Here is a 10,356-nt window from a genome sequence, read left to right as displayed (position 1 = left end):
AATCATTATAATTTATATATTTCAATGAAATTTTTTAAATATATAGATATCATGTTAATAAAGTCTTTAATTATAGCAAAATAGCTTGAAGGAACTAGATGTTCAAAATCAAAAGAAGATCCTTTCGTAAGTTTCCGTAGTGTAGTGGTTATCACGTGTGCTTCACACGCACAAGGTCCCCGGTTCGATCCCGGGCGGAAACATCTTTTTACACTAGCTAAAATTTTTGCTTATACAATATATATTACAAAAAGTTCGAACTATGCTTTCCATTGCCAAAAAAATGATATTTCCAAACTACACGTGATAACCACTACACTTATACAGAAACTTTGAACCCATCGCTGATATTACAATAAGAGGACGAACATAAAAAATGGTTTTAAGTAAATGGTTTCAAGTGGTAAATTTAATGAAGCCTATATTTTTTGTATTTTTCAAATTTATAAATTTTAATATTAAATTGTTTCTTTACTTTAAAAGTAATGCAAATAAAAAAATTAAATTTTTCAGAAAAGAAGAAAAACTATTTTTCACTCTAATAAAAAATTGATTAATCAAACAATATCGACAAAAAAATATATCTATTTTTAACATGATCAAATATCTTTATTTTCGTTTCATAAACCTTAAAAACCAATCTTTTTTAAATTGTGATTTTTGACAATTTTTATGAAGTTAAGTTAAATCACTTTTGATGGATAATGTTTACTTAATAGCACTAATGCACACTGCTGCATATTAAAGTTGTTGTATATATTGATTTAATTAGAGTATACAAGTAAAATGCAAATATTTCGAATCATAAAATACATATTTTATCTAACAGTGTAATAAAGCGTATTGAGTATTTCACGATTTAATCGATTTATATTTATAATAAATACATATCTTTCAATTTGTATACGACGGCTTTAATTGTGCACATTAAGTGCGTGCAATCGAAATTCGTTATAAATCATTCATGGTAATAACAAAAATCATGAGTTGTGTGACTCTTGAAGTAAGGGAGTGAAATGTTCTGTATAATTTAAACTTCTCAAATCATAATTATATCAAAGTTTACTTGGAAATGAGATACAAATTTTATTTAATAGCGTTTCCGCAGACACAAGGTTTCGTCGATAGAATTTCACACAAAGATCAGCGTTTTCTAAATTCACTGTTTGGTGAATTTAGGAAACGTTGATCTTTGTGTGCGCGAGAAATCTCATATGTGTATGAGAATGTCGGATCGCTGGGGTAGGGCAGGTCGAGCCGTCTCAAGGCCAGTTAGGCACAAGGGCAGCTTCAGTCTAGTGTGAACTCGACCGCGCCCTTCGAGGTCATGCCATCCCATTCTCGCACACGCATCTTTATTTTTCCTTCGACAAGTCAACACGATCAGCGTTTCTTTGTGTTTCAACCGCTCAAGAACAATGAATTAATTCGAAGACTAACGATTTTTATAAACAGATCAATTAAGTCATGATTTAACTTATTAATTACCGTTATTCGCCCAAATAGCACAGCAGTGTTTGCAAAGTGCTAAAAAAGTGATTATACGTTTTTTATAAATATAAGTATATTTTATCAAATTGTAGCACATATAATGTTTTTTTCATTCTATGTAATATAAAAAAGCACTTCGTTAATTACCGTAGTATGGCAGCCCTAATTGTATCAAAAAGATTTTTTTCTCACTGAACCGAAAGGTCAGTCTTAATGCGTATGAGAAACTCGATGAGCATTGTCATTGAATTAATTGCTCGTTGGGTAGAACAGATAAGCCCATTGGCGCGTATTCCCTTCGCTCCACCCGTCTCCCAGAAATACCGAATCACTTCATAATTGGACGTCACGCGATAGAAACGATTAACAGATCAAGGTCCTATCGATGAAAGAGACAAGATTGCTTCGGCGAATTTTTTCGAAATTATGGACAAGATAAGTAATCAAATTATGATGGTTTAATTTATCTCTAAAAAAAAAAAAACAAGAAAAAAAAATTCAATGTTTTTTAAGAAAACACTTTCAAGAGATTTTCTCTTGTATCTTATCGAACAGCAATTGCCACAATCATTTACTAAATATGAATAAAGTCTTTATTATCTACATTTTGTACAGTTAGTAGAATTTAATCAATTATATTACATTTTTTTAAATAATCAATTAAATTTGAAATTAACAAACTATAACTATGTTTTGACTGTTTCGATTGTACAATTAATGACAGATTTCTAAAAAAAGGCTAATAAACATGACCTTATAAATCCAAGATAGATTTCGAGTGTAATTCGAGAGACGAAGGGGTTGAGTGAGATAACCGATTCTTAGCGCGAGCTTAGCTGGGCCGAACCTTGACTGGGCAAACAACGAGTAGGACGGGAAAAAGGGCGGTGCAGTCTGCAAGAAAAGGAGGGAAAGGGAGACAAAGAACTGAAAGATCTCATTCTCCCTCATTCCTTTAACGCGTTGCACGCCACACTCGCTCTCAGCTCCCGGGGTTAACGCACTATGGTAGACACAAAAATCCCCTCAAGGTCGGTGCATCCCTGTCTGTTGGTTCGTCCGTTCCATGGTTGACCGTCTCCTGCCCCACCCCCCCGGACAACCCCTCAGCATCCAATGCCCCTCCAACGGGACAAATGCACCCACGCGACCGATCTTGTTCGACTTCAGGGCCGCGCAAATGAAAGCACAGAAATCTATTTGAGCATATCATGCGAGACAATCATCGATCACGTCAAATTCATTCTCTTAAATCTAGTTATCACGTATTAAAACTTCCGTGTTAAAATAATCGTCCGAATTTTCATGGTAAAAGTAAATTCTGATCTGAAAAAATATATGTGTATATGATGTAAGAAAAGTATTACTTCGATAATAATTTCATAAAGCAATAAATGGCGGGCTGAGAACTGGACGGAGAATTCTCGAATATGCAGAAACTTTGTTTCATCACACAGTCATGAATTTGGATTGTAAACGCCATACAATGAAGAGAAAGAATGAAGAGGAAGGAGAAGAGAAGAATAATCGAGAGCAAGGATCGCGTATGGATTGGCATGAAACGACGAGTGCATCGGGTGAACGGCCGGCCGTGCATCCAGACTGCAGACGTCCAATAAAAATATCTTACGTTAGCCTTTCTCTCTCCTGACTATCGTCTACCCTCATTCATCGCCAAATTATTTTTATTGCGAATAACCGTGCGGCGCTTCTTACCAACATTAGCTGACTACGTTTTCTTATTCAATTAAGAGACTAGTAGAACAAAAATTTGTCCATATTATTTTTATGGTTATCAATATGCTATTTAAATAATTTAACGTTCTGATAGAATTTTCATTCAAATGATAGTTGAATAAATTTCAATAACAGTTTAGAGACTATAATATTAACGAGTGTCGTTGGCTAATAATATAATTAGGTCTATTTCAACATGGAAAGAACAATTTCATTGAAGCATCTAACAAGTTAGCTAAGTATAGATCTGAAAATAATTTTATTGAATTATTGAAATAATTATGTAAGATGTTTAAATTGATTGCTATAATGTCAAATTTTTTTGCAATATATCGCTTATCATGCTTGAATTTCCTACATAATTATTTTGTGTGATGGAATTATTTTGTGTGGTCCAATAAAATTATTTTTAAATCTATACGTAAATACTAAATTTTTAGATATTTTAGTAAAATTGTTCTTTTAGTTTAATTGCAATTATTTTATAAACAATTTTTCAATAATATTTATATATAATAATATTTTTCAATAATATTTATAGATTTATTAGATTTTTACTTTCTAACAAGATTGGGTAATGCAGTTAAAAAGTTAAAAATCAAATTAAGAAGTTAATTAATTTTAACTTCATTTAGTTACATTTTAGACTCTTAACTTTTTAACTTTATATAGTTATATTTGATCAATAACTATCAACTTTTAATTTGATTTTTTAAAAGTTAACATCAGGATTGGATAGTTGGAGTTATACAGATCTTATACTCGGATTATATGCTTACATATTCATATGTCCATCGAAGATGTATTTTTCTAATTTTTAATAATTTCAAATATTTCATTTACGTTTAAACAAAGAATAATAAAGAGGTTTGAAAACGATCCATCGTTATGACTTAAAATCACTATTTTCTCAAGAAATACGCAGAAGTGCAATTTACTGCTTTACAAGGATTATTTTTTGGTACCCCAGAATAATCACGCAAAAGCTGATCAAAACTCGTGAAATACATATGTGAAGTCTCTCCTTGTTAGCTAAAAAGTTAACTTTCTTAGTTTTTTTAATTTAGTTAAAAAAAAATTATCTTGAAATCATGAAATAAAACAAATTTAACTTAACTATGTTAAATTTTTAAGGCTGTTAATTTAACTTGAATTTAACTTAGTTAAAAAAAAAGTTGAATTACCCAACTCTGCCTAACTACATTTAATGAGATATTGTCATAAATATAGAAGCCAATGATCCAGACTGGACTTTCGCTCTGTCAAGTATAAGCCGAGCGCGTGCTATCTTCTTATTGATACGACCGTAGGACAATGCACTCGTTACCGACGTAAATAAGTACACAAAAAGACAGCGATCGAAGCTTTAAACTCGAACTGTTGGGATCTATGAATCGCCATCGTGGATAAATTCTCTGCGTCTCTTTTCGCTAACGCAAAAGACTTCTGATTCATTCTAAATTATTACGAGTCAACCGAAGAACAGTGTATTCTGGTCGAATACTATTGTTTCCTTGCGACGCGACATCGATCGCAGATTTCTGGAATGGTCGACTGTTAATCCCGAGTCCCGACTCGATCCTAAAAATATCGAAAAAGAGTACACAGTCGATGCATTCTGCTAACAATGCTAATGCTCAAATAAATCTTTTTTATGAGCTTTACGAGATAATGAAAAATATTAAGATTTTTATAAATCACAATTCAAATTAATACAAGGAATATCGAAAAAAATTTTCATTAAAAGTTATTTAATAAGTTTTAATTTAATTATATATTTTTTTACGAAATTTTATTTAAAAAGAAACTATTAAATTTTAGCATGTATGACATCAGGAATTGAATGGATTGAAATGGATTGAAATTTATAGACTAATTTTATTCTAAATAGAGAAATTTTTTAAAGCTGAGATTTTTATCCGTCTTAGACATCACGTCGTATGTCGTTAAGTCGCGACTGTTGAGATGATTCGAGGTCTGAGTCACTGGAAATATAATCCGAATATATGGTCGACTATGACGCACAAGGTCAAGGTTTCAAATGGTTATCAAGAAATAAATTAAAGTACCTCTTTATGCTGTCTACGGCATATACTGGCGCGACGGCGCGCGGCGAGCCAAAGATAATCACTCTATTTCGATCATTCTCAAGTATATAGAATCTGTGAAAGCTAAAACTTATTTACATTCACACTATCTTTGTATATATCTAAATCTAATTTAATTCATTATTAGGCCTGCATTGTTAATCAATAACATCTTAACGTATATCTGATCGATAGCAGCAAGCATTGTATCTACTTTTAAAGCTTACATTACAACAGCTAAACTCGGGTAAAATTATAGTCTATAGTCATACGGAAAAGATAGTCATAGACTATAATTTTTCTAATAATCGCTTAGTAATACATTTTTGCAGTCATTCTAAAAATAACTAATATTTACAATAGTTTATGTGCATTAATGCATTTTTGTCATTCTCAAAAATAAACAATATTTACAGAAATTATGTGTATATATTTTCACAATATCATTCGAAATAATCGAGGAAATAAAATTGTGAAAATTATATAATATTTTTACTTTTGATTGTCTGCAAAGTTTTGCGTGTATCCACTAAAAGCTGCTACAATATCGAATAAATTACAATTAAATTATCGTAATCAATCACGTTATATACATAATAAAGGTATGTAATAAATTGTAATATGATCTATAATTTTTATTTTCATTTTCACTATTTATTTCTAAATACTATGGCCATTTTTTGCCACCAGTTGGGGAAAGAAAGTCATTAACCAAGTAATACGCATGTGGATATTGTTTTTTTTTAATTATAGAAATCTTTAGTTTTCTTAACTTAAAGAATTATAATTCTTAAATTATTTGCAATAGTATATATCTTTATAATTAACTAAATTATATATATAATTATACATATATTTCTATTAAATATAAGAAATTATATGTTTTATTTATAATTCTAACAAAATATTATATCTTTAGCATCTTTAGCATAAAATATATGGCCATCGTTTCCCAAAAAGTCAAGTAAAGTGATCAATATGCATACATTATATGCATATTATATTTTTATAATATTAAATTTCTGATGAGTGTTTTCTCTTTAATTTTAATAATATTTATTACTTTAAGTTTCAATGAAATGATAAACACACACTATGGACCTTTACCATGTCGTGAAAAAATGCATTGAAACTAGCATCGATCTAATGCATCTACGACACTGATTAAAAAATAAAAAATAAAAATAAAAGTATATTTTTCACATTTAAAAAAATTATGATTATCTTATCGAATTTACCCTATGTGTTGTTCTAATAGACTACGAACTATCCATTAATCGTCGAAGTTTTAGCTGAAACATTCACTCAAAAAAGTGATCATGTAGTTATAGCGAAAATGATCTAATTGTAAGTACGGAAAATAGTTAAAACAGATAAATTTTTAGCAAGTATTATGATATTGTATCTAATCATATAGATGACAGAGATAAAATTTAGATTTGTGCTACAAATTCTATGCGTATGATACATAATTTTCTATCAAATACAAAAAAACAGCTATAATTCTGGCTGAAGCAGCAAAATATTTTTTGCGTGTTACGTATCCAATTTTAGGAATTTCTCTTATATCAATATAAGCATAAATTACCACAACGTAGATTAAAGAGTCAATCCGGTGAATTCAAATGAGAGAGAGAGAGAGAGAGAGAGAGAGAGAGAGAGAGAGAGAAAGGGCGAGAGGGAGGGGAGAGGGGGAGAAAGGGCGAGAGGGAGGAGAGAGAGAGAGAGAGAGAGAGAGAGAGAGAGAGAGAGAGAGAGAGTATTATAACTACGTTTTAATATGCATGTATTATATTATTTCTTCTGGTAAATATCTGGAATCGACCATTTTCTTAATAGAAAACAGAGAAAGTAAATCATTCAAACGATCTCTGATTAAACAACGTTAGTAAAACAGTCACGATAACCCTCGATTTGCTCTTACCTCGTTGAAAAATAAATCGATGGCTCGAGCAATGTCAGCCGTAGGACAGATGCGATCGGAGATGGGAAAGTAACAGCAGCTTTTAACATTACGTCATCGTGACGTCAGTCAGCAACCCCTTCATTGCTAGATTTGCCCTGACGAACGATCGACTCTTCACCCCGCGTACGGATCATCTTTGCGGCGTGGACGCACCTTCGCGTCAGTCCAACCTGTTGATCTAGCTGAGAATAAACTCGATCCCTCATTATGGAAAATACCAAGATCCTGGCACGAGCGAGCGTTTTCAAGTATCGATTTAAACTCATTAGCGTCATCGAAGAGTTCGATAAAATATTGTTCGATTAACGATAGTGTCTGTTTCACCCTGAATTGATTTCTTGAATAGATTATGAATATACGAATTAAATAATTTAACAATAAGAATTTATAAAACTGCTATATGAAAGAGTGTTATTTAATTTATAGAATTGTGATATAAATGTTATTACTCTTCTTCTTGATTTATATAAACTGGGAATTTTATTCTATTCTATATTATTATTATACATTACGCATTTATATTATTAAATAAGCATATTAATTTTATTTGCAAAGTTATTAATATTAATATAATTATCAAATTGCAAATATTAATAACATATTCTATTTTTTCTAAAAATTTTCATCTTATTATCGTTCCATGAATTATTCCAAGCCATTGATTCCTAGAATGATGATTAAAGTAGAACGACAGAACAATAGTGCAAAGCAAACCCGATGTCAGAAGACAAAATAAGCAATGAGAAGATGACAAGGAAAAAATTACACATATGAAAAGAATGAAAAAAAATTACATATATTCAAAGTAAAAAAGATGTTGCAACAAAATCTTTAGAAATATTTGCTGTAACATCTTCGAAACAATATTTTTTCTCTTCAATGAATAATATAAGCTCTTGCAAAGACAAAGGACGTGTACAGATGTACAGGGCAATCAGTGTAAAATATGGATACTATGGGTAACACATGGTATCGAATTACTTTGGTCTTATTGGATTTTCGGGTAGTCCAAGATCGAAAAAAGCTGCACACGCAAGAATTTCGATCGAGTCGAACGCAATATGAGCTGCCAAGATGGCTAATGAGTCTTTTTCGTTTGCGAATCATACTTCAAGCACCTGTCCAAAATCGAAGGCTGTGCTTTCAGCTCGAAAAAGTACGACTTGATTCATATTAATTCTGAACGATAAAATGGATCCACTCTCTATAAAAAATTGATGATATTTCATGAATACCGTGTAGTATAAACTTGATTACTAGTTTAAATATTTATTCATTGAACAAAGTATCGGATATGGTCAACCACAGACCATGGACAAAGGTGGCGAATATACGGTTCTTTCTTTTCGAGGTCACCCATCGTCCGTGCCGTACCACCTGCCGTTGATACAGCCGAGCTTACGCACCACCCTCCCTTCATTTTGCCTCGATCTTAATATCCATTTTGTATTATTTAAATATATAAAAGAAAGGTAATAATTCCTATACGTAAAATAATATAAATAATGTAAATATCTTTCTCTGTTGAAAATACATATCAAAGAAATTATAAATGAATTACAGATATATTGAGTTGATATTAATTGCACAATAAATTTACAATATCAATATCAAGGATTCATAAATATAAACAATATTATTTATGATGTGATAAATTACAATAAAATTCACTTTTTTCGATCTATATAGTAGAAGAATATAGATAATAATAAAAAAGATATTCCAATGTAATAATTTAGATATTACTTTGCGATAAAACATTTGATTTTCAACAATTCCCCGAGACGAACTACATACAACTGTCGTGGATCACGTAAACGCGGGTGCGCCAATGGCCAGGTGTTCCACGGCGTACGCCGATTTTGTGGGTCGTCCTGGCAGACAGACACCCCGAGTCATGTGTTTGGCACATGACTGGCGGCAACATATTTTGCCCCGTTTATGTAGGTCACAAGTTATGCGCGGGGTTATAAGAGACGATTCACGGTCGTAAGAGACGAAACAGCCGTCGGTTACTTCGTTATATATTATCTGATATGTTTAAGGAAATGAAACTTTGCTGTGTGTGTGTGTGTGTGTGTGCGTGTATGTATGTGTGCGTGTGCGAGTGTGTGTGTGTGTGTGTGCGCGTGTGTATGTGCGTGTGTGAATATGCTTTTCTCGGTTAATTTCTGTCAAAGACAGATGGTTGACTAAAGAACTTCCAAACCAAAGCTTCAAATCATCGACAGATGAAGGATTAATATCCAAAATAATATTATATTGTTTCAGATCTAATTGTATCTTACGAAATAAATTGTAAAAGACAAATCAATTCTTAGTGTTCTTTCAAATTCCACTAATCTCTTAGTTGATAAATTCATAATAAGTTATGCAGTGCCAGTGCCTTCTGAAAGAAGTTATACAAAGAAATTTCATAACTGTGGACACGAGCCTGACATAACAAAATGCGGTTTATTCGAGCAGGTGTTACGAGTAACGAAGCACCCGCTCCCGAAAGAGTTGAAAAACACCTGTCCATTTTTATCAAGCGTATTACACACATTACATTCACACTTTGGGGGCAACATGCTGCTCGTCCACGTGCAGAAGGAAATGAGTGAGGCTTCGGACCACATGTTCATAAGAAGGTTAAAACGGATGTTTTTGCATCTTTCATTTACGATCTAACGGTTAAGAATTACTAATTATAAAATCAAATGACGAAATAAAAAGGCATATACATAAATAACTTATATATATATCGTAAAACTCACCAATAACTCTAAATTGTAATTGTATAACGAAAAAAATGAATAGAGATTAATCCATTTATTATCACTACATATTTTTTGTTCACAATACACGTACACGAAATGTATCAATCAATTGATAAACTAACTTCTCTCTCTTCTAAACAACTTAAAAATTTTTTATTTATTTGAAAATGCTAAAAAGATATCCTAAAAACTGATTGTATGCAGGTGCGACCCCTTTCATAAGGTCTCTTCTGCGTCTTGACTTCTCAAGGCAAACTGAGAAAGAGAAATCGTCCTTCGAACGTTTGAAATGAACCATTGGTCCCATTGATAGTCT

The 10,356-nt window shown here is 31.8% G+C and overlaps 1 non-coding gene across 1 annotated transcript; it reads left to right on the top strand.

The window, feature by feature from the left end:
- The first annotated feature begins 130 nt into the window (after positions 1–130).
- Positions 131–203, top strand: Trnav-cac. The gene has a single exon. It is a non-coding gene; the product is annotated as a tRNA-Val (tRNA).
- The last annotated feature ends 10,153 nt before the right edge of the window (positions 204–10,356 follow it).

The sequence above is a fragment of the Atta colombica genome, unplaced genomic scaffold (assembly GCF_001594045.1).
Source record: "Atta colombica isolate Treedump-2 unplaced genomic scaffold, Acol1.0 scaffold164, whole genome shotgun sequence".
Lineage (NCBI taxonomy): Eukaryota > Metazoa > Arthropoda > Insecta > Hymenoptera > Formicidae > Atta > Atta colombica.
The sequence above is the reverse complement of the archived record's forward strand: the minus strand, read 5'-3'. Positions and strand labels throughout refer to the sequence as shown.